The following is a 23,866-nucleotide window of genomic DNA, read 5'->3' on the forward strand; positions in this document are numbered from 1 at the left end:
TGGACACACAGTTAAGTAGGATTTGGTACGGTTTCCCTGCAAAACAGGGAATAAGAACCAAAGGAGAATGGGAGTTAACCAGGTGAAAAGAAAGAGCAAGAAACATTCCAGGGAGTGGTAGCAACATGTGCAAGGGCCCTGGGGCAGGATAGGAATGTATACCATCGGGAAACTGAAAGGTCGCTGCCGGAGAAGGACTGAAACAGTGACAGGAAGAGTGCTGACAGATAAGGTTAGAGAAAGCAGGTAGGGGTCAGATCATGTGGAGCCTTGTAGACCAGCTGAAGACTGCAATGTGAAAATAGATCTCCTGCTGATAAGACTCACACAGAAAGAACTCAAAGGGCATTAATTTATTTCATCTTAATTTTTTGTTGGTATTGCATTTAAGTGCAGCAAAATTCACAGATCTTCAGTACACAGATTGATGGGTTTTAACATAAGCATATACCCACGCAGTCTGCTTTCCTCCTGCCTCTTTCTGTTCGAACCCCCACCCCACCCTCCAGGGAAAACACTATTATGGATTTGTGCACCTTCTATTAGCTTTGCCTGTTCTAGAACTTCATGTAAAAGGAGCAATTCTTTTGTCTCTGACTGCTTTTTATTTTTTTAATTTATTTATATTTGACTGTACTGGGTCTTTTTTGCTGTGCAGACTTTTCTCTAGTTGCAGCGAGTGGGGCTACTCTGTAGTTACAGCATATGGACTGCTCACTGCAGCGGCTTCTCCTGTTGCAGAGCACGGGCTCCAGGGCACAAGGGCTTCAGGAGTCTCGGCTCCTGGGCTCTAGAGCACCGCAGAGTTGGTAGTTGTGGCACACAGGCTTAGTTGCTCCAAGACTGTGGAATCTTCCCAGACCAGGGATTGAACCCTTGTCCCCTGCACTGGCATGTGGATTCTTAACCACTGAACCACCAGCGAAGTCCTGTCTCTGACTTCTTTTGCTCGGCTTAATGTTTTTGAGATTTATAAAATGGTGTTAATTACCTGGATCGTTGTTGTTTAGTTGCTAAGTCGTGTCCAATTCTTTGTGACCCCACGGACTGTAGCCCTCCAGATTCCTCTGTCCAGGATTCTCTGGGCAATAATACTGGAGTGGGTTGCCATTTCCTTCTTCAGAGGATCTACCTGACCCAGGGATCAGACCCACATCTCCTGCATTGGCAGATGGATTCTTTACCACTGAGCCACCAGGGAAGCCCAGTTATCTGGATCAGTGGTTACCAAACTATAAGAGGCTTTTAAGTCAGCTGAATATCTTGTTAAGTCACAGTTTAACAGACTCCACCCCAGAACCTCTGATGCACTACGTTGGGAAAGGGCCCTTTCGTGTACATTTCCAATAAACTGAAGGATATGCCTGAGCTGCTGATTCAAAAACCACACTTTCAGAACCACTGATCTAGATGATAAATTCAGAAATGTCTTATGAACAGTTTCTAGAAATTTAGCTATTCACTTAGTAAACATATTTTTATGGTAAAGTGTCTGCCTACAATGCAGGAGACCTGGCTTTGATCCCTGGGTCAGGAAGATCCCCTGGAGAAGGAAATGGCAACCCACTCCAGTATTCTTGCCTGGAGAATCTCATGGACAGAGGAGACTGGCGGGCTACAGTCCATGGGGTCGCAAAGACTTGGACATGACTGAGAGCAACTTCACTTCACTTCACTTCATGTGCCAGGCACTTTCTAGGTCCTGGGGATTCAAAATTAACTAAATATTATGCTTCTCCTCGAGTAACTGACAGTCTGGTAAGAAGACAGGTAAACCAAATGCATATTTCCAGCTATCTGAGAAAGTCTTTTCACTCAATAATGGACAAGATATTTTAAAAGAGAAAGTGCTCTTGCTTTCCAAAATCGATAAACCACTAAGAGTAAAGCAAGACTGTCTAATCATTCCCATCCTACACACAGGGCTCCTCACTGCCATGGCTGAATAAAAGGACGATCCCTTAGATTGACTTTACCGAGTGTTTTCTTTATTGAGTGCGTCCAGTACTGTGGAAAGTGTTTTCCATGCAGCTTGCCCTTTAATTCTCTCAATAACTCTGTGAAGCCAGTACCGTATTATCTGCTTCTTATGGATGAGGGAAGAGTAGCTGGAGAGGTTAAGGCACTAGAGAAAGGCCACTCAAAAAGCAAGCGGGAGAATCAGAATTCAAACCCACATCTGGCTGACCTATGTGCTAGTCCTTTTTATCACTAACATTCAGCTCTCTAGAAGAAAATAGACTTCATGAATTATTATAGTGATAAAAATACGAATGAGTCCTATAGTAGAAATTCCCAACACTGAATACAGAACTAGAGTAGGATGGGTAGGGGGATATATAACACTAATTGAGTGGACATATGAGAAGTCTTCATAAAGAGGTGGCAATTATCTTGGAAAATACATTTTTATCAGTCTTTTCCAACAGAGTCTGAGAGGCAAAGATAACTCAGTGGATGCAAATACTGTATTCCAATCACAGGAAAAGCACACTCCATTGTGAATAAAGGAAAGTTTATTGGGATCAGTGATAGCCTGAATAAAATCTCTGTCGTGATTATGCAGTGACTTTGCTTACCAAATACTACCTTATAATCATTAGTTCGACTTTCTGGTTTCCTTGATAACCAGAAGACAGTGCTCTAAAGAGTAGACATTCGTGTTTTTGTCACTGGAGAGGTATATTTTACAGCATAACTTTAATACTTGGGCATATCATTTATAAATGGGTGTCTTGTTAGTTGGGAAGGGGCCAGATTATGAAAAGCCTTCTGTCATTAGTCTGTAAATAATGGGTGGTCAAAGAAGAGTTTTCTCTTTGGCAGATGTCAGTGGGTGTGACTGGAGGCAGGGAGATGAACTCCAAGGCCACTGCTGCAGACCTGAAGTCAGTGCCAAAGAAGATGGAAGGTAAAGAGTTGTTTCCAAAGGCATTTAAGAGACATAATCAACTGGACTCGGTAATTCATGGAATGTGAGGGATGAAGAGAGAGGGGCACAGAGTGACTCAGGTTAATAGTATGCCTGAATTCCTGGGTGGAGGCATCTCTAAATAAGATTAAAAAAAAAAAAATAGGAGGAGAAGCACATGGAATTTTTAACTTTCAGTGTTGAGCAGAGAGACGTGTGATTTTACTTCTCCCCAAATCTAAATATGGTCTTCAAGAGCCAGTGGAAAAGATAATAATCTGTCCTTTATCTAAGGGAAGAGCTAGCTAAAAAAATAGAGTTAATTCTAATGTTTTATGCTGTCAAAAGAGTTTTGTGTGAGCATTAAATGAGACAATCTGTGTAGGAGAGACTGAAACATTTGTTACTGCATGAAAAGTTGTTGAATGATAAATATATTTTGTTTTTTTGGAAGAAGAGCTTGCTTGGGCTTTAAAATCACCAGCCTTGATTTTAGGAATAATAAGATTTTACCCACAATGTCCTCCTTCTAAAATAAAAGTTTAAAAAAGATAGGATGAAATTGGGCTTCGTTAGTGGTGCAGCAGTAAAGAACCCACCTGTCCATGCAGGAGATGTAGGAGACGCAGGTTTGATCCCTGGCTCAGGAAGATTCCCTGGAGAAGGAAATGGCAACCCACTCCAGTATTCTTGCTGGAAAATCCCATGGACAGAGAAGCCTGGAAGGCTGCCAAAGAGAAGGACACGACTTAGTGACTAAACAACAGCAAGAAGGAAAATATATTTTGATTATAATCCCAAAGAAAGGCAATGCTAAAGAATGTTCAAACTACCACACAATTGCACTCATCTCACATGCTAGCAAAGTAATGCTCAAAATTCTCCAAGCCAGGCTTCAACAGTATGTGAACTGTGAACTTCCAGATGTTCAAACTGGATTTAGAAAAGGCAGAGGGACAAGAAATCAAATTGCCAACATCTGCTGGATCATGGAAAAAGCAAGAGAGTTCCAGAAAAACATCTACTTTTGCTTGACTACACCAAAGCCTTTGACTGTGTGGATCACAATAAACTGTGGAAAATTCTTCAAGAGATGGAAATACTAGACCACCTGACCTGGCTGCTGAGAAATCTGTTTGCAGGTCAAGAAGCAACAGTTAGAACTGGACATGGAACAACAGACTGGTTCCAACAGTGCTGGAAATGTGTATGTGAGGCTGTATATTGTCACCCTGCTTATTTAACTTATATGCAGAGTACATCATGAGAAATGCCGGGCTGGAAGAAGCACAAGCTGGAATCAAGATTGCTGGGAGAAATATCAATACCTCAGATACGCAGATGGCACCACCCTTATGGCAGAAAGTAAAGAACTAAAGAGCCTCTTGATGAAAGTGAAAGAGGAGAGTGAAGAAGTTGGCTTAAAACTCAACATTCAGAAAACTAAGATCATGGCATCCTATCCCATCATTTCATGGCAAATAGATGGGGAAACAGTGGAAACAGTGGCTGACTTTGTTTTTTTGGGGCTCCAAAATCACTGCAGATGGTGACTGCAGCCATGAAACTAAAAGACACTTGCTTTTTGGAAGAAAAGCTATGACAAACCTAGACAGCATATTAAAAAGCAGAGACATTACTTTACTGACAAATGTCCATCTACTCAAAGCTATGGTTTTTCCAGTAGTCATGTATGGATGTGAGAGTTGGACTATAAAGAAAGCTGAGTGCCAAAGAATTGATGCTTTTGAAGGTGTTGGAGAAGACTCTTGAGAGTCCCTTGGACTGCAAGGAGATCCATCCAGTCCATCCTAAAGGAAATCAGTCCTGAATATTTATTGGAAGGTCTGATGCTGAAGCTGAAACTCCAATACTTTTGGCTACCTGATGCAAAGAACTACTCATTGGAAAAGACCCTGACGCTGGAAAAGATCAAAGGTGGAAGGAGAAGGGGAAGATAGAGGATGAGATGGTTGGATGGCATCACCTTCTCGATGGACATGAGTTTGAGCAAGCTCCGGGAGTTGGTGATGGACAGGGAAGCCTGGTATGTTGCAGTCCATGGGGTCGCAAAGAGTTGGACACAACTGAGCAACTGAACTGACCTGATCTTCTGAGACATTATCTGATTATAACTATTTTCAGTGACTATCTTCTGAGACAGTGCTCTTTTCAAATGTAAATCAAACTCAGCATTGTCCTTAGATGAAAATGCTAAGACAAAAGGATCTAGACATTTGAACAAGGAGTTAATGTTCACTGAAGGTTTGCTATATGCCTGGGACCTTGCATGATTTGTCTCATAATCTTCACCACATCCTTGCACCTCTATTTTACAGATGAAGAAGAAGAGACAGAGAAATTAAATCACTAGCTCACAGATGTAAATAGTGGTAAATGGTGGAGCCAAATTTGAAAGTATACGGTCTTACTGTGGGATCTGAGTTCATCTCTGCACCACATGGCTTTGCACTGAATTGTCAACATGTTTATCTCTGGGTGGGTAGTGGACCTGAGTACATCCTTATTTCTTTCTTTCTGCTTCTCTGTATTTTTGTTAATACGCATGTATTACTTTGGGATTGAGGAAAAAGTTTATTTTAATTTGAAAAGCAATCAAATGCATGAATTTTTAAAAATTGTTTAATTCTCTTTCATTCCCTTAAAAAACATCTCTGTATCTAACTTGATACATTTTAAGCATTAAGTACCTATCTGTTTGAAGACCAACTTTTGTCTGGTGCATGGTTCATATTGTATGCTTAGTTCTCCGAAAAACAGATGACAATCATTGCCAGGTTAATTAACTGTTACTATTTTAGAGTCTGGAATAATAGAGATAAATGAACAATTCTGAAATTAAAGTTTAGCTGTCAAAGACAGAGAAACAGGAGGTTTTCTTAAAAATATTTATAATCTTTAAATTGTTTAAAAGACTATTAATCAGCCTTAAGAAATTCACTACTATCTATAAGTTAAAGTCAGTGCCCTGACTAAATGTGTCCTTCATGTCCTTCTCTCAATGTGCCTCTAGAAGGGGAGTAAAAACTAAAGTAAAAGTCCTGAGATCTCATATTTAAATTAAAAATGTGAGTTAGCACCTTAGAGGTGCAAAGTTGCATTTCTAATTTCTTTGTCAGTATCTACTTTTCCTAATTCTTGTGTCAATATTGGATTGTTGTTGTATGGTGTCTCAGGAATATTCATCTGTTGGATCAGATAGGGCTAGTTTTGTTGGAATGGAGAAGGAAATGGCAACCCACTCCGGTGTTCTTGCCTGGAGAATCCCAGGGACCGGGAAGCCTGGTGGGCTGCCGTCTATGGGGTTGCACAGAGTCGGACACGACTGAAGCAGCAGCAGCAGCAAGGCAACACCACGGAAGTTTTTTGTGTTGAAAAGGTAATTACATAGATTAAATTACATGGACTTTGCAGTACTACCTGAGGCACTTAAAGGGGAAAAGAAAACCAACCTCTAATACACTTGGATTCACTCAACTTGATACTAGTCCATCATAAGTATATATAACCAAGGCAAGAAAAGAAATATACTTAATGTAAATAAGCTTGATACAAAAATGATTTGCTGCCTTTGAAGATCTATATTTAAAAATATGTCAATAGGTTTTTAAAACCTTCAATAGGTTTTAGGTCCAAGGCAGTTTTTTCCTAATGAAAATGTGGTAAGTACAAATAAATGTGCCTCTAGAAGGGGAGTAAGAACTAAATTAAAAAATTATACATTTCAAATTTAGTCCAACTTGGGTTTTTACTGTATTTCATTTCTTTGAGTGAGCAAAAAGTGACTTCAGATTCTTAGAACAAAGACTTGGTAGAGCTAAAGCATTCAGAAGGCTCAGAGTGACAACTGAGGAAAGAGATTTTGATCAATTAAGTATAAATAATTAGAAACATATGGATTACAGTACCTCAGATAGTAAAGCATCTGCCTGCAATGCAGGAGACCCAGGTTCAATCCCTGGGTCTGGAAGATCCCCTGGAGAAGGAAATGGCAACCCACTCCAGTATTCTTGCCTGGAGAAATCCATGGACAGAGGAGCCTGATGGGCTATAGTCCATGGGGTTACCAAGAGTCGGATACAACTGAGCAACTAACACACACACACACACACACTCCTCAAACTGTGAAAGTGAAAGTCGCTCAGTAGTGTCCAACTCTTTGCGACACCATGGACTATACAGCCCATGGAATTCTCCAGGCCAGAATACTGGAGTGGGTGGTCTTTCCCTCCTCCAGGGGATCTTCCCAACCCGAGAATCAAACCCAGGTCTCCCACACTGCAGGCTGATTCTTTACCAGCTGAGCCACAAGGGAAGCCCAAGAATACTGAAGTGGGTAGTCTATCCCTTCTCCAGCAGATCTTCCTGACCCAGGAATCCAACTAGCGTCTTCTGCACTGCAGGCAGATTCTTTACCAACTGAGCTATCAGGGAAGCCCTCACAATGTACTTGAATTTAAAAGTGCACAGGAAAACATGCTTAGTAAAATGCTCAGGGACATTCTAAAATTCAAATACTTGAAATGTTTAAGATTTGAGATGTGCAGTTAATGAAACCATGGCTATCCATAGCTAGGGTAAACATGATAATTTCCTTTAACTTCATTTATCCATTGCACATTTTCTAAATCTTCTGTCAAAGTTCCAGAAGGCTATATTAGTGAGAGTTCTCCAGAGAAATGGGAGAAATAGGAAGTGTGTGTGGGGGTGGGGGGTGGGCAGGTTTAAAGGAATTTGCTCGATCAGTTATGAAGTCTGGAAAGTTCAAAATCTGCAGTTCAGGTTCAAAGCCCATCTGCTAGCAGAATTCTCTCTTGCTTATGGGCAGTCATTTTTTTGTTCTATTCAGGCCTTCAACTGATTGGATGAAGCCCACCTGCATTATGGAGGACAATCTGCTTTACTCAAAGTCCACTGATTTACATCATGACATTCCTTATACATGGAATCTAAAAAGAAATGATACAAATGAACTTATTTGCAAAACAGAAACGGACTCACAGCCTTAGAGAATGAACTTATGGTTGCCAGGGAAAAAAGATGGGGGAAGGGATAGTTAGGGAGTCTGGGATCAACATGTACACACCGCTATATTGAAAATGGATAACCAACAAGTTCCTACTGTACAGCACAGGCAACTCTGCTCAATGTTATGTTGGGGCTTGGGTGGGAGGGTGTTTGGGGAAGAGCGCATACATGTATATGCATGGCTGAGCCCCTTCACGCTCCACCTTAAACTATCACAGAATTGTTCCCTTCACGCTTCACCTTAAACTATCACAGAATTGTTAATCAGCTATACTCCAATGTAAATTAAAAAGTTTTTTTTTTTTTTCAGTCCACTGATTTAAATGTTAATCTCATCCAAAGGAAATGGCAACCCACTCCAGTACTCTTGCCTGGAGAATTCCATGGACGGAGGAGCCTGGTGGGCTACAGTCCATGGGATTGCAAAGAGTCGGACATGGCTGAGTGACTTCACTTTCACTTTCTCACCCAAAAACTATCACAGGTTTAGTTAAGAATAATGTTTGACTGTTAATGTTAGTACCATTGCTGGGCCAAAGAGACACATAAAATCAATCATCACAGATGCCTAGTTGGCTGATATTGTCTGCTTATTATATTTGACATTTAGAATAGTAAAGCAATACTAGTTCAAATGAGAATTCACTAACAGACTTTTAGATCTGGAAAGGCCATTGGAGATCTTCTAATGGCCTTTCTCAGTGTGGATGCTTTTAGCATTGAGGGCAAGTAATTTTGTATGTGGGGGATTGTTATGAGTACTGAAGGGCATTTGGCATCCCTGGCTTTAACTTCTGAATGAAAACAGCTCTCCCAATCTTTGTGACAACCACAAAACTATCCCTCAGTTTTTCAGACACCCTCAGTTCCATCACTCACTTGTGTCCTACTCTTTGCGACCCCATGAATTGCAGCACACCAGGCCTCCCTGTCCATCACCAACTCCTGGAGTTCACTCAAATTCTTGTCCATCGAGTCGGTGATGCCATCCAGCCATCTCATCCTCTGTCATCCGCTTCTCCTCCTGCCCCCAATCCCTCCCAGCATCAGAGTCTTTTCCAATGAGTCAACTCTTTGCATGAGGTGGCCAAAGTACTGGAGTTTCATCTTTACCATCATTCCTTCCAAAGAAATCCCAGGGGCTGATCTCCTTCAGAATGAACTGGTTGGATCTCCTTGCAGTCCAAGGGACTCTCAAGAGTCTTCTCCAACACCACAGTTCAAAAGCATCAGTTCTTCTGTGCTCAGCTTTCTTCACAGTCCAACTCTCACATCCATACATGACTACTGGAAAAACCATAGCCTTGACTAGACGGACCTTTGTTGGCAAACTAATGTCTCTGCTTTTCAATATGCTGTTTAGGTTGGTCATAACTTTCCTTCCACGGAGTAAGCATCTTTTAAATCATGGCTGCAATCACTATCTGCAGTGATTTTGGAGCCCCCCAAAATAAAGTCTGACACTGTTTCCACTGTTTCCCCATCTATTTGCCATGAAGTGATGGGACCAGATGCCATGATCTTCGTTTTCTGAATGTTGAGCTTTAAGTCAACTTTTTCACTCTCCTCTTTCACTTTTATCAAAAGGCTCTTTAGTTCTTCTTCACTTTCTGCCATAAGGGTGGTGTCATCTGCATATCTGAGGTTATTGATACTTCTCCCAGCAATCTTGATTCCAACTTGTGCTTCTTCCAGCCCAGCGTTTCTCATGATGTAGTCTGCATATAAGTTAAATAAGCAGAGTGAAAATATACAGCCTTGACGTATTCCTTTCCCTATTTGGAACCAGTCTGTTTCATGTCCAGTTCCAACTGTTTCTTCCTGACCTGCATATAGGTTTCTCAAGAGGCAGGTCAGGTGGTCTGGTATTCCCATCTCTTTCAGAATTTTCCACAGTTTATTGTGATCCACACAGTCAAAGGCTTTGGCATAGTCAATAAAGCAGAAATAGATGTTTTTATGGAACTCTCTTGCTTTTTCCATGATCCAGCGGATGTTGGCAATTTGATCTCTGGTTCCTCTGCTTTTTCTAAATCCAGCTTGAACATCTGGAAGTTCACGGTTCACATATTGCTGAAGCCTGGTTTGGAGAATTTTGAGCATTACTTTGCTAGTGTGTGAGATGAGTGCAATTGTGCGGTAGTTTGAACATTCTTTGGCATTGCCTTTCTTTGGGATTGGAATGAAACTGACCTTTTCCAGTCCTCTGGCCACTGCTGAGTTTTCCAAATTTGCTGGCATGTTGAGTGCAGCACTTTCACAGCATCATCTTTCAGGATTTGAAATAGCTCAACTGGAATTCCATCACCTCCACTAGCTTTGTTCGTAGCTTTGCTTTCTAAGGCCCACTTGACTTCACATTGCAGGATGTCTGGCTCTAGGTGAGTGATCACATCATCATGATTATCTGGGTCATGAAGCTCTTTTTTGTACAGTTCTTCTGTGTATTCTTGCCACCTCTTCTTAATAATTTCTGCTTCTGTTAGGTCCATACCATTTGTGTCCTTTATCGAGCTCATCTTTGCATGAAATGTTCCCTTGGTATCTCTAATTTTCCTGAAGAGATCTCTAGTCTTTCCCATTCTATTGTTTTCCTCTATTTCTTTGCATTGATCTCTGAGGAAGGCTTTCTTATCTCTCCTTGCTATTCTTTGGAACTCTGCATTCAGATGCTTATATCTTTCCTTTTCTCCTTTGCTTTTGGCTTCTCTTCTTTTCACATCTATTTGTAAGGCCTCCTCAAACAGACATTTGCTTGATTGCATTTCTTTTCCATGGGGATGGTCTTGATCCCTGCTTCCTGTACAATGTCACGAACCTCCAGACACCCTAGCATAGGGTTAACCCTCTTCATTAAGAAACACCCCCTGCTCTCTCTTAGAGGAGGAAATAGATTCAATAAGGTTCCTTTTGCCATGTCTTATATGAAGACTATTGCTTTCTCTCTTTTTAATTCTGACTTTACAGGGTAATTAATTGTATCAGATTATGTCACTGTAAATAATGTGTAAAGCTATAATTAAACTACACAAAATGAAGTTTAACCTGTAAACTCTGAAGGAGAGGGATAAACTTGGAATTTGGGATTAGCAATGTACACTACTATACAATAAAAGAGATAAACAACAGGGACCTACTGTGTAGCACAGGGAACTATATTCAATATTTTGTAATAATCTACAATGGAAGAAATCTGAAAAAGAATACGTATGATGGAGAAGCTCTATGCAGTCAGCAAAAACAAAACCAGGAGCTGACTGTGGCTCAGATCATGAACTCCTTAGTGCCAAATTCAGACTTAAATTGAAGTAAGTAGGGAAAACCACTAGACCATTCAGGTATGACCTAAATCAAATCCCTTGTGATTATACAGTGGAAGTGAGAAATAACTTAAGGGACTAGATCTGATAGATAGAGTGCCTGATGAACTATGAATGGAGGTTCGTGACATTGTACAGGAGACAGGGATCAAGACCATCCCCAAGAAAAAGAAATGCAAAAAAGCAATATGTCTGTCTGAGGAGGTCTTACAAATAGCTGTGAAAAGAAGAGAAGTGAAAAGCAAAAGAGGAAAGGAAAGATATTCCCATTTGAATGCAGAGTTCCAAAGAATAGCAAGGAGAGATAAGAAAGCCTTCCTCAGTTATCAGTGCAAAGAAATAGAGGACAACAATAGAATGGGAAAAACTAGAGATATCTTCAAGAAAATCTGAGATAGCAAGGGAATATTTCATGCAAAGATGGGCTTGATAAAGGACACAAATGGTATGGACCTAACAGAAGCAGAAATTATTAAGAAGAGGTGGCAAGAATACACAGAAGAACTGTACAAAAAAGAGCTTCATGACCCAGATAATCACTATGGTGTGATCACTCACCTAGAGCCAGACATCCTGCAATGTGAAGTCAAGTACAGCATCACTACAAACAAAACTAGTGGAGGTGATGGAATTCCAGTTGAGCTATTTCAAATCCTGAAAGATGATGCTGTGAAAGTGCTGCACTCAACATGCCAGCAAATTTGGAAAACTCAGCAGTATCCACAGGACTGGAAAAGGTCAGTTTCATTCCAATCCCTAAGAAAGGCAATGCCAAAGAATGCTCAAACTACTGCACAATTGCACTCATCTCACACACTAGTAAAGTAATGCTCAAAATTCTCCAAGCCACACTTCAACAATATGTGAACCGTGAACTTCCAGATGTTCAAGCTGGTTTTAGAAAAGGCAGAGGAAACAGAGATCAAACTGCCAACATCCGCTGGATCATGGAAAAAGCAAGAGAGTTCCAGAAAAACATCTGCTTTATTGACTATGTCAAAGCCTTTGACTGTGTGGATCACAATAAACTGTGGAAAATTCTTCAAGAGATGGGAATACCAGACCACCTGATCTGTCTCCTGAGAAATCTGTGTGCAGGTCAAAAAGCGACAGTTAGAACTGGACATGGAACAAGAGACTAGTTCCAAATAGGAAAAGGACTATGTCAAGGCTGTGTATTGTCACCCTGTTTATTTAACTTATATGCAGAGTACATCATGAGAAACGCTGGGCTGGAAGAAGCACAAGCTGGAATCAAGATTGCCGGGAGAAAAATCAATAACCTCAGATATGCAGATGACATCACCCTTATGGCATAAAGTGAAGAAGAACTAAAGAGCCTCTTGATGAAAGTGAAAGAGGAGAGTGAAAAAGTTGACTTAAAGCTCAACATTCAGAAAACAAATTCATGGCATCTGGTCCCATCACTTCATGGCAAATGGATGGGGAAACAGTGGAAACAGTGGCTGACTTATTTTTTTGGGTTCCAAAATCACTGCAGATGGTAATTGCAGCCATGAAATGAAAAGACGCTTACTCCTTGGAAGGAATGTTATGACCAACCTAGACAGCATATTAAAAAGCAGAGACATTACTTTGCCAGCAAAGGTCCATCTAGTCAAGGCTATGGTTCTTCCAGTAGTCATGTATGGATGTGAGAGTTGGATTATAAAGAAAGCTACGCATTGAAGAATTGATGCTTTTGAACTGTGGTGTTGGAGAAGATTCTTGAGAGTGCCTTGGACAGAAAGGAGATCCAACCAGTCCATCCTAAAGGAGATTATTCCCAAGTGTCCATTGGAAGGACTGATGTTAAAGCTGAAACTCCAATACTTTGGCCATCTGATGCAAAGAGGTGACTCATTTGAAAAGACCCTGATGCTGGGAAAGATTGAAGGCAGGAGGAGAAGGGGACGACAGAAAATGGGATGGTTGGAAGGCATCACCAACTCAATGGACATGAATTTGAGTAAACTCTGGGAGTTGGTGATGGACAGGTAGGCCTGGCGTGCTGCAGTCCATGGGGTCGCAAAGAGTCAGACACAACTGAGCTAGTGAACTGAACTGAACTGAATATATATATGTGTGTGTGTGTGTGTGTGTGTGTGTCTGTGTATATATATATGTATTTGAGAGACTTCCTTGGCAGTCCAGTGGTTAAGATTCTGCCCTTCCAATACAAGGGGGACAGGTTCAGTCCCTAGTCAGGGATAAGTATCCCACATGCCATGTGGTGTGGCCAAGAAAAAAAAGGAATAGATATATATCTCCGTATATGTATATGTATAACTGAATCACTTGATTGTACACCTGAAACACTGTGAATTAATCATGCATATATATATACATGTGTGTGTGTAGTTATAACAAGCTATAATGTATAACATAATGTATTGGGCTTCCCTTGTAGCTCAGTCAGTAAAGAATCTGCCTACAGTGCAAGAGACCCTGGTTTGATCCCTGGGTTCAGAAGATCCCTTGGAGAAGGAAATGGCAACCCACTCCAGTATCCTTGCCTGGCCTGGAAAATCTCTTGGACAGAGGAGCCTGGTGGGCTGCAGTCCATGGGGTTGCAAGGAGTCGGGCACGACTGAGGGACTAACACTTACTTATAATGTGTAACAGTATACTAAGCTATAGTGTGCAAAGTTGGGTTGGGACTTTAGTCATGAAAGTATTAGGATTTTGGTTAACACGCATGTACATTTTTGGTTTTAAACTAAAAGCGTGTATAAATTACCCCCAATTTTAAAAACTTTTTTGAAAAACTGGTTAGTTGGGGAAGCATTAACCCAAAATATATATACAAGTGTTAGATGTCACTGTTGATGCTGAAAGGGAGCATTTCTGGGGTGACAGCTAGCATTGTTTTGATTAACAAAAATTAACTCTTTCAATATGAGTTTAGATGTTACTTGCTCCAGGAAGTCATCAGTCATCACTAACCAAACAAATGCAAGTCACTGACATCCTATATGCTCCCCTTCCCCTGACAGAAATCATCATTCTAGATTGCAGTAGGCATTGCTATCTCCTCACTGCCAACCCAACACTGGAGGCTCTGGGAGTTCAGGGACCTCGTAAAGGTTGTTTACCTGCCTTTGGAAACTTTTAACTTTGAGCCAAATGCCTGGCATGAAATTTGACTTTAAAAAAATATTAGTTGGGCAGGTAAGTCAGGAAAGATGGCAAAGGAAAAGACTTCTATCTTTACCGAACACTATGCCCATTTCATGTTCTACTCTGAAGTCTGGGAAGCTGTAAAATCTACTCTTCTGTGTGTTCCACAAGGCCCTAACACTGCACCTGGCATGCCTAGGATCTCTTATTCTTTATTGAGGTATAATTTACATGTAATAAACTGCGTTCATTTAGAGTATGCAGCTCAATGAGTTTTGAAACCAGTGTAACAGCTGCCACTGAGATACAGAATTTTCCATCATTCCAAAACCTTCCCTAGCCCCTTGGTAGTCGTTTTTATCCTCTACCTCCATCCCATACAGCCACTGATTTGTTTTCTGTTGCTGTAGACTAGTTTGCACTTGCTGGAACTTTATATAAATTTGATCACACAGTGTGTGCTCTTTTACGCATGCATAACTTCTTGAGATTCATTCTGTTGTTGCATGCATATATAGCTTGTTTCTTTTTACTGCTGAGTATGCATTTCATTGTATGCATACATAATAATTTGTTTACCTATTCACCTGTTGATAGATAATTGAATTTTTTATAGTTTGAGGCTATTATGAATAAGGCCTCTATAAATATTCATGGATAAGTTTTTGGGTAGATGTATGTTTCCATTTTCCTTGGGTGAATGCCTAGGAGTAGAATTCTTGATTATATGGCAAATGTATGATAGTCAATATAAGAAGCTATCAAATCATTTTCCAAGTGGTTGTACCATATTTTTATTATCAGCAGCAAATACTTGAGAGTTCCATTTGCTCTGCAAGTACTCTTCCCACCACTTGGTATTCTCAGTCTTTTTAATTTTAGCCATTTTGGTGGGTGGGTAGTGGTGTCTTACTATGGTTTTTATGTGCATTTTTCTGATATTGAACACATTGTTCAATCCAGTTATCTTCTTTGGTGAGGGATCTGTCCAAGTCTTCAGTCTATTTTTAAAAATTGTTTGCCTTTCTTTTACTGAATTATAGGAGTTCTTTATACGTCCTATTTACAAGTCCTTTGTCTATTATATAAAAAACTATGGAAAGTTTTTTCTAGTCCATAACTGTGTTTTCACTTGCTTAATGATATCTCTTAAGTAGTAAAAAGTTCTAAATTTTGATTAAGTTCAAATGATCAGTTTTTAAATAATTTCTTCTTTTTTTCTTTTCTCTGAGAAATCCCACTCTAAGGTCACAAAATTGTTTATTTTATGTTTTATTCTACAGTTTCATAGCTTTAGCTTTTGTATTTAGATATATACGAGTTAATCTTGAGTTAATCTTCATGTATGATGTGAGATAAAGATTGAGGTTTAATTTTTTCTCATGTGTATATCCATTTGTTGTAAAGACTTTCTTTCCCCGTTGAATAATTTGGCACCACTGTCAAAAAATCAACTGATTGCCAATGTGTAGCTCTAGTTCTGGGTTTTCTCTTCTATTTCATTGATCTGCATGTTTATCCTTTCACAAATAGTGAAATACTTTAGCTTTATAGTGAATCTTGAAATCAATCTGTCATGAACTTTTGTTCTTTTTCTGCATATATTTTTTATGTCATTTAAGTGTTTATCCCAGAGGTGAGCCTATTTAACAGGACAAGCATAACCTTACTTCTTTTCATGGCCCTTGATAACTTACAGTGTTTCTGAAGCCGTAACTTGAAAGGTTCAGGCTTTCCTTACTCTGCCATCTCTAGTTTATTCCTCTGTCCCAAGAGACCACTTAGCCAGGAGATTCTTTGGGTTTGTTTGTTTGTTTTAATGCTTGGCCTGTGGTCTTTATTTATTTTTTTTTCTTTTAAAAAATTTTTTAAATTAATTAATTTATTTTAATTGGAGGCTAATTACTTTACATTACTGTAGGGGTTTTTGCCATACATTGACATGAATCAGTCATGGGTGTACATGTGTTCCCCATCCTGAACCCCCCTCCCACCTCCCTCCCCATCCAATCCCTCAAGGTCATCCCAGTGCATCAGCCCTGAGCACCCTGTCTCCTGCATCAAACACCCAGGAAATTTTTTGGCTGACCAATGACTACAACTTGTTTTAACTAGACAATATATAGGGTCATGAGGGGGAACTTTCACATATGCTCGGATGAATTGCAAAGAGATTTCTGTCTATTTTTTTTAAATGTTTATTTATTTACTTATTTTTTTGACTCAGCTGTGTCTTTTAATTGTTAGATGAAGAATCTTTAGCTGCAGTCTATGGGATCTAGTTCCCTGACCAGGGATTGAACCTGGGCCCCCTGCATCAGGAGCGTGGAGTCTTGGTCACTAGATCTCCAAGGAAGTCCAAATTTCTGTGTAATTTTACAAAAGTTATTTGAGGATGAAAAGTATGACAAATAGATGAAGCATGTCTTTACTACCCATAAGCTAAGACTAAACTTCTTTACCTGACATTCTTGTTTCCTAAAGGCTTCTTCATGTATGTGATACAGCAGGAAAACTGTACAACATTTATATTCTGTAGCTTCCTCACCTCTGTGCTCTTACACTGCCATCTCTTGAAATGACTTTACCCTTCATCTTAGAATATCTAAATTTTCTCCTTCTGGGAAACTTTTTGTTATTTTATCAACCAGGAGTGATTGTGCCTTTTCTAGCTCTCCTGTGATGCTTATATTTATCTCTTCATTGCATTTATCATAGTAATATAACACCTTGTATCTTTTTTTCAGAGTCTAAGCATTTAACTGGAGGAGGAAATGGCAACCCACTCCAGTATTCTTGCCTGGAGAATCCCAGGGACGGGGGAGCCTGGTGGGCTACAGTCTATGGGATTCCACGGAGTCGGATATGACTGAAGCGACTTAGCAGCAGCAGCAACAGCAAGCATCTAACACTTTATTTTTTTCTTTTTAATTTATTTTTTATTGAAGGATAATTGCTTTACAGAATTTTGTTGTTTTCTGTCAAACCTCAACATGAATCAGCCATAGGTATACATATATCCCCTCCCTCTTGAACCTCCCTCCCATCTCCCTCCCCATCCCACCCCTCTAGGTTGATACAGAGCTCCTATTTGAGTTTCCTGAGCCATACAGCAAATTCCTGTTGGCTATCTATTTTACATATGGTAATGTAGGAAAAGGAGTACGTCAAGGCTGTTTATTGTCACCCTGTTTATTTAACTTATATGCAGAGTACATCATGAGAAACGCTGGGCTGGAAGAAGCACAAGCTGGAATCAAGATTGCCAGGAGAAATATCAATAACCTCAGATATGCAGATGACACCACCCTTATGGCAGAAAGTGAAGAGGAACTCAAAAGCCTCTTGATGAAAGTGAAAGAGGAGAGTGAAAAAGTTGGCTTAAAGCTCAAGATTCAGAAAACGAAGATCATGGCATCTGGTCCCACCACTTCATGGGAACTAGATGTGGAAACAGTGGAAACAGTGTCAGACTTTATTTTTCTGGGCTCCAAAATCACTACAGATGGTGACTGCAGCCATGAAATTAAAAGACGCTTACCCCTTGGAAGGAAAGTTGTGACCAACCTAGATAGCATATTCAAAAGCAGAGACATTACTTTGCCAATGAAGGTTCATCTAGTCAAGGCTGTGGTTTTTCCTGTGGTCATGTATGGATGTGAGAGTTGGACTGTGAAGAAGGCTGAGCACCGAAGAATTGATGCTTTTGAACTGTGGTGTTGGAGAAGACTTTTGAGAGTCCCTTGGACTGCAAGGAGATCCAACCAGGCCATTCTGAAGGAGATCAGCCCTGGGATTTCTTTGGAGGGAATGATGCTGAAGCTGAGTACTTTGGCCACCTCATGCGAAGAGTTGACTCATTGGAAAAGACTGATGCTGGGAGGGATTGGGGGCAGGAGGAGAAGGGGATGACAGAGGATGAGATGGCTGGATGGCATCACTGACTCGATGGATGTGAGTCTGAGTGAACTCCGGGAGTTGGTGATGGACAGGGAGGCCTGGCATGTTGCGATTCATGGGGTCGCAAAGAGTCGGATACGACTGAGTGACTGAACTGGACTGAATGTAAGTTTCCATGTTACTCTTTCCACACATCTCACCCTCTCCTCCCCTCTCCCCAGGTCCATAAGTCTGTTTTCTATGTCTGTTTCTCCATTGCTGCCCTGTAAATAAATTCTTCAGTACCATTTTTCTAGATTCCGTATATGCACGTTAGAATATAATATTTATCTTTCTCTTTCTGACACACTTCACTCTGTATAATAAGGTCTAGGTTCATCCATCTCATGAGAACTTACTCAAATGTGTTCCTTTTTATGGCTGAGTGATATTCCATTGTGTATATGTACCACAACTTCTGTACACATTCATCTGTCGATGGACATCTAGGTTGCTTTCATGTTCTAGCTATAGTAAATAGTGCTGCAATGAACAATGGGATACATATATCTTTCTCAATTTTGTTTTTCTCTGAGTATATGCCTAGGAGTGGGATTGCTGGGTCATATGGTGGTTTTATTCCTAGCTTTATAAGGAAACTCCATACTGTCTTCCATAGTGGCTGTACCAATTTACATTCCCACCAACAGTGCAAGAGTGTTCCCTTTTTTCCACACCCTCTCCAGCATTTATTGTTTGTAGACTTTTTAATGATGGCCATTCTGCCTGGTGTGAGGTGATATCTCATTCTGGTTTTGATTTGCATTTCTCTAATAATGAGTGATGTTGAGCATCTTTTCATGGGTTTGTCAGCCATCTGTATGTCTTCTTTGGAGAAATGTCTGTTTAGGTCTTTTCCCCACCTTTTGATTGGGTTGTTTGTTTTTCTGGCATTGAGTTGTATGAGCTGCTTGTATATTTTGGAAATTAATCCTTTGTCAGTTGTTTCATTTGCTATTATTTTCTCCCATTGTGAGGGTTGCTTTTCACCTTGCTTATAGTTTCCTTTGCTGTGCAAAAGCTTTTAAGTTTAGTCAGGTCCCATGTGTTTACTTTTGTTTTTATTTCCATTACTCTAGGAGGTGTGTCATAGAGGATCTTGCTTTGATTTATGTCAAAGCAAGTGTTCTGCCTATGTTTTCCTCTAAGAGTTTTATAATGTGTGGTCTTACATTTAGGTCTTTAATCCATTTTGAGTTTATCTTTGTCTATGGTGTTAAGAAGTATTCTAATTTCATTCTTTTACATGTAGCTGTCCAGTTTTCCCAGCACCATTTATTGAAGAGACTGTCTTTGCCCCATTGTATATTCTTGCCTCCTTTGTCAAAAATAAGGTGCACATAGGTGCAAGGGTTTATTTCTGGGCTTTCTATCTTGTTCCATTGGTCTATATTTCTGTTTTTGTGTCAGCACCATACTGTCTTGATGACCGTAGCTTTGTAGTATAATCTGAAGTCAGGAAGGTTGATTCCTCCAGCTCCATTCTTCTTTCTCAAGACTGCTTTGGCTATTCAGGGTCTTTTGTGTTTCCATATGAATTGTGAAATTTTTTGTTCTAGCTCTGTGAGAAAAATGCCACTGGTAATTTGATAGGGATCACATTGAATCTGTAGGTTGCATTTGGTAGTATAGTAATTTTCACAATATTGATTCTTCCTACCCAGGAACATGAACTATCTCTCCATCTGTTTATGTCATCTTTGATTTCTTTTGTCAGTGTCTTATAATTTTCTGTGTACAGTTCTTTTGTCTCCTTAGGTAAGTTTACTCCTAGATTCTTAATTCTTTTTGTTGCAATGTGAATGGGATTGATTCCTTAATTTCTCTTTCTGGTTTTTCATTGTTAGTATATAGAAATGCAAGTGATTTCTGTGTATTGATTTTGTATCCTGCAACTTTGCTAAGTTCACTGATTAGTTCTAGTAATTTTCTGATACTATCTTTAGGGTTTTCTATTCATGACTATGCCAAAGCCTTTGACTGTGTGGATCACAATAAACTGTGGAAAATTCTGAAAGGGATGGGAATACCAGACCACATGACCTGCCTCTTGAGAAATTTGTATGCAGGTCAGGAAGCAACAGTTAGAACTGGACATGGAACAACAGACTGGTTCCAAATAGGAAAAGGAGTAGGTCAAGGCTGTATATTGTCACCCTGCTTATTTAACTTATATGCAGAGTACATCATGAGAAACGCTGGGCTGGAAGAAACACAAGCTGGAATCAAGATTGCTGGGAGAAATATCAGTAACCTCAGATATGCAGATGACACCACCCTTATGGCAGAAAGTGAAAAGGAACTAAAAAGCCTCTTGATGAAAGTGAAAGCGGAGAGTGAAAAAGTTGGCTTAAAACTCAACATTTAGAAAATGAAGATCATGGCATCTGGTCCCATCACTTCATGGCAAATAGACAGGGAAACAGTGGAAACAGTGTCAGACTTTATTTTTGGGGGCTCCAAAATCACTGCAGATGGTGACTGCAGCCATGAAATTAAAAGACGCTTACTCCTTGGAAGGAAAGTTATGACCAACCTAGATAGCATATTCAAAAGCAGAGACATTACTTTGCCAACAAAGGTCCATCTAGTCAAGGCTATGGTTTTTCCTGTGGTCATGTATGGATGTGAAGAAGGCTGAGTGCCGAAGAATTGATGCTTTTGAACTGTGGTGTTGGAGAAGACTCTTGAGAGTCCTTTGGACTGCAAGGAGATCCAACCAGTCCATTCTGAAGAAGATCAGCCCTGGGATTTCTTTGGAAGGAATGATGCTGAAGCTGAAACTCCAGTACTTTGGCCACCTCATTCGAAGAGTTGACTCATTGGAAAAGACTCTGATGCTGGGAGGGATTGGGGGCAGGAGGAGAAGGGGATGACAGAGGATGAGATGGCTGGATGGCATCACTGACTCGATGGACGTGAGTCTGAATGAACTCCGGGAGTTGGTGATGGACAGGGAGGCCTGGCGTGTTGCAATTCATGGGGTAGCAAAGAGTCGGACACGACTGAGCGACCGAACTGAACTGATTCATGTCGTCTGCACACAGTAACAGCTTTACTTCTTCTTTTCCAATCTGGATTCCTTTTATTTCTTTTTCTTCTCTGATTGCTGTAGCTAGGACTTCCAGAACCATGTTGAATAATAGTGGTGAAAGTGGACACTCTTGTGTTATTCCTGATCTTAGGGGGAATGCTTTTGGTTTTCACCACTGGGAATGTTTGCTGTAGGTTTATCATATATGGCCTTACTTGTGTTGAGGTAGGTTCCTTCTATGCCCATTTTTTGAAGAGTTTTAATCATAAATGGGTGCTGGATTTTGTCAAAGGCTTTTTCTGCATCTACTGAGATGATCACATGGTTTTTATCTTTCAATTTGTTAGTATGGTATATCACATTAGTTGATTTGCATATATTGAAGAATCCTTGCATTCCTAGAGTAAACCCAACTTGATCATGGTGTATGAGCTTTTTGATGGGTTGTTGAATTCTGTTTGCTGAGAATGTTTGCATCTATGTTCATCAGTGATATTGGCCTGTAGTTTTCTTCTTGTTGTTGTTGTCTTTGGTTTTGGTATCAGGGTGAGAGTGGCCTTGTAAAATGAGTTTGGAAGTGTTCCTTCCTCTGCAATTTTTTGAAAGAGAGTTAGAAGGAGAGGCATTAGCTATTCTCTAAATGTGTGATAGAATTCTCCTGTGAAGCCATCTGGTCCTGGGCTTTTGTTTTTTGGGAGATTTTTTTTATCACAGCTTCAATTTCAGTGCTTGTGATTGGTTTGTTCATAATTTCTATTTCTTCCTGGTTGAGTCTTGGAAGATTGAACTTTTCTAAGAATCTGTCCATTTCTTTCAGGTTATCCATTGTATTGCCATATAGTTGTTCATAATAGTCTCTTGTAATCCTTTGTATTTCTTCATGGTCTGTTGTAACCTCTTCTTTTTAATTTCTAATTTTGTTGATTTGACTCTTCTCTCTTTTTTTCTTGATGAGTCTGGCTAAATGTTTGTCAATTTTGTTTATCTTCTCAAAGAACCAGCTTTTAGTTTTATTGATCTTCACTATTGTTTCTTTCATTTCTTTTTCATTTATTTCTGCTTGGATCTTTATGATTTCTTTCCTTCTACTAATTTTGGGGGTTTTTTTTGTTCTTTTTTTCCCAGTTGTTTTGGGTGTAAAATTAGGTTGTCTATTCTATGTTTTTCTTGTTTCTTATAAGATTATATTGCTATAAACTTCCCTCTTCGGACTGCTTTTGCTGTGTCCCATAGGTTTTGAGTTGTCGTGTTTTCATTGTCATTTGTTTCCAGAAATTTTTTGATTTCCCTTTTGATTGCTTCAGTAACCTACCCTGCGCACATAGACACAAGACTTTTTTTTGCCTGTGGCAGCTCTGCCCCAGTGAGCACTGAGCATGAAGGTGGAACAGCTGCTTGGCTTGCGGGGACCCTGGTGGTGCCAAGTGTGCAGGGACATAGACTGCCTCCACCGCAGGAGTTATGGCCCTATCAGAGTCTCTTTTCGAGCCTCTTGTAGCTGGCGATCAGAAGGCCTCTTTGGCCAATCTTTCTCCCTAACTCCACCCATTCAGGCACTTAGAGGGCTCCCTTGCCTGGGGTCCTTCTCTGTTGTTTGGTGCATCAGGCATATAAAGGGGCCTCCCTGGCTGGGGTCCTGCTCTGTAGATCATCGGTGCATCAGGCACTTAAAGGATCAACCTGGATGGGGTCCTACTCTGTAGTTCAGTGTGTCAGGCACTTGATGGGCCAGCCTCTCTACTGTGCAGCTGCCGATGCTGGCGTGTGGTAGGAGGGAGGCTATGATGATGGCTCCACTCCCTACGCGTGACTCAGCAGTATCGCCTTGCTTCCATGTCTGCCCTGCTTTCCTCCCAGGCATTTCCCACCACGATCTCCTCCCTCACATTCCCTCGATCCTTCTCTCCACAGTCACCAGCAGCCCTCGCCGTGGGATTGCTCCACAATCCCTAAACTCCAACTCCCAGCCACTGTGTCATTTGGGGTATGTATGGCTGCAGCAAGGACTGTCTGATTCTCATTCCATTTAGGCTGCCACAGGTCAGCTGTTTCACTCTCATCCTTAAAGGTTTCTCCTCTGACTCTACAATTGCCCCGATGTGGGGATCGGACCCCTGCTTCAGTTCCCCCACCTACCGAGGGCAGGTCCCGTCCTACTAACACTCCTGTTTCCCCCACTAGTTCCTTCATCCTACCGAGTTTTGCGTGGGTCTGTATATTCTTTTCTACTGGTCAGGTCCTCCTGTCCATTCTCAGCGGGTGTTCTGCACGCACTTCTCTGTCTGAAGGTGTGTTCCTGATGTATCCGTGGAGAGAGATGTACTCCACGCCCACCTACTCCTCTGCCTTCTTGTTCTCTCCTCTAACAGTTTATTTTAATGCTCAACACCTTGTATTGATTGATTATTTACTATGGGCCAGACACTGTTTTAAGTATTTAACATGTATTATTATTTTTAATAATCATAGAAACATTATTTAGGTAGATAATAT

The sequence above is a fragment of the Bos javanicus genome, chromosome 29 (assembly GCF_032452875.1).
Source record: "Bos javanicus breed banteng chromosome 29, ARS-OSU_banteng_1.0, whole genome shotgun sequence".
Classification (NCBI taxonomy): Eukaryota; Metazoa; Chordata; class Mammalia; order Artiodactyla; family Bovidae; genus Bos; species Bos javanicus.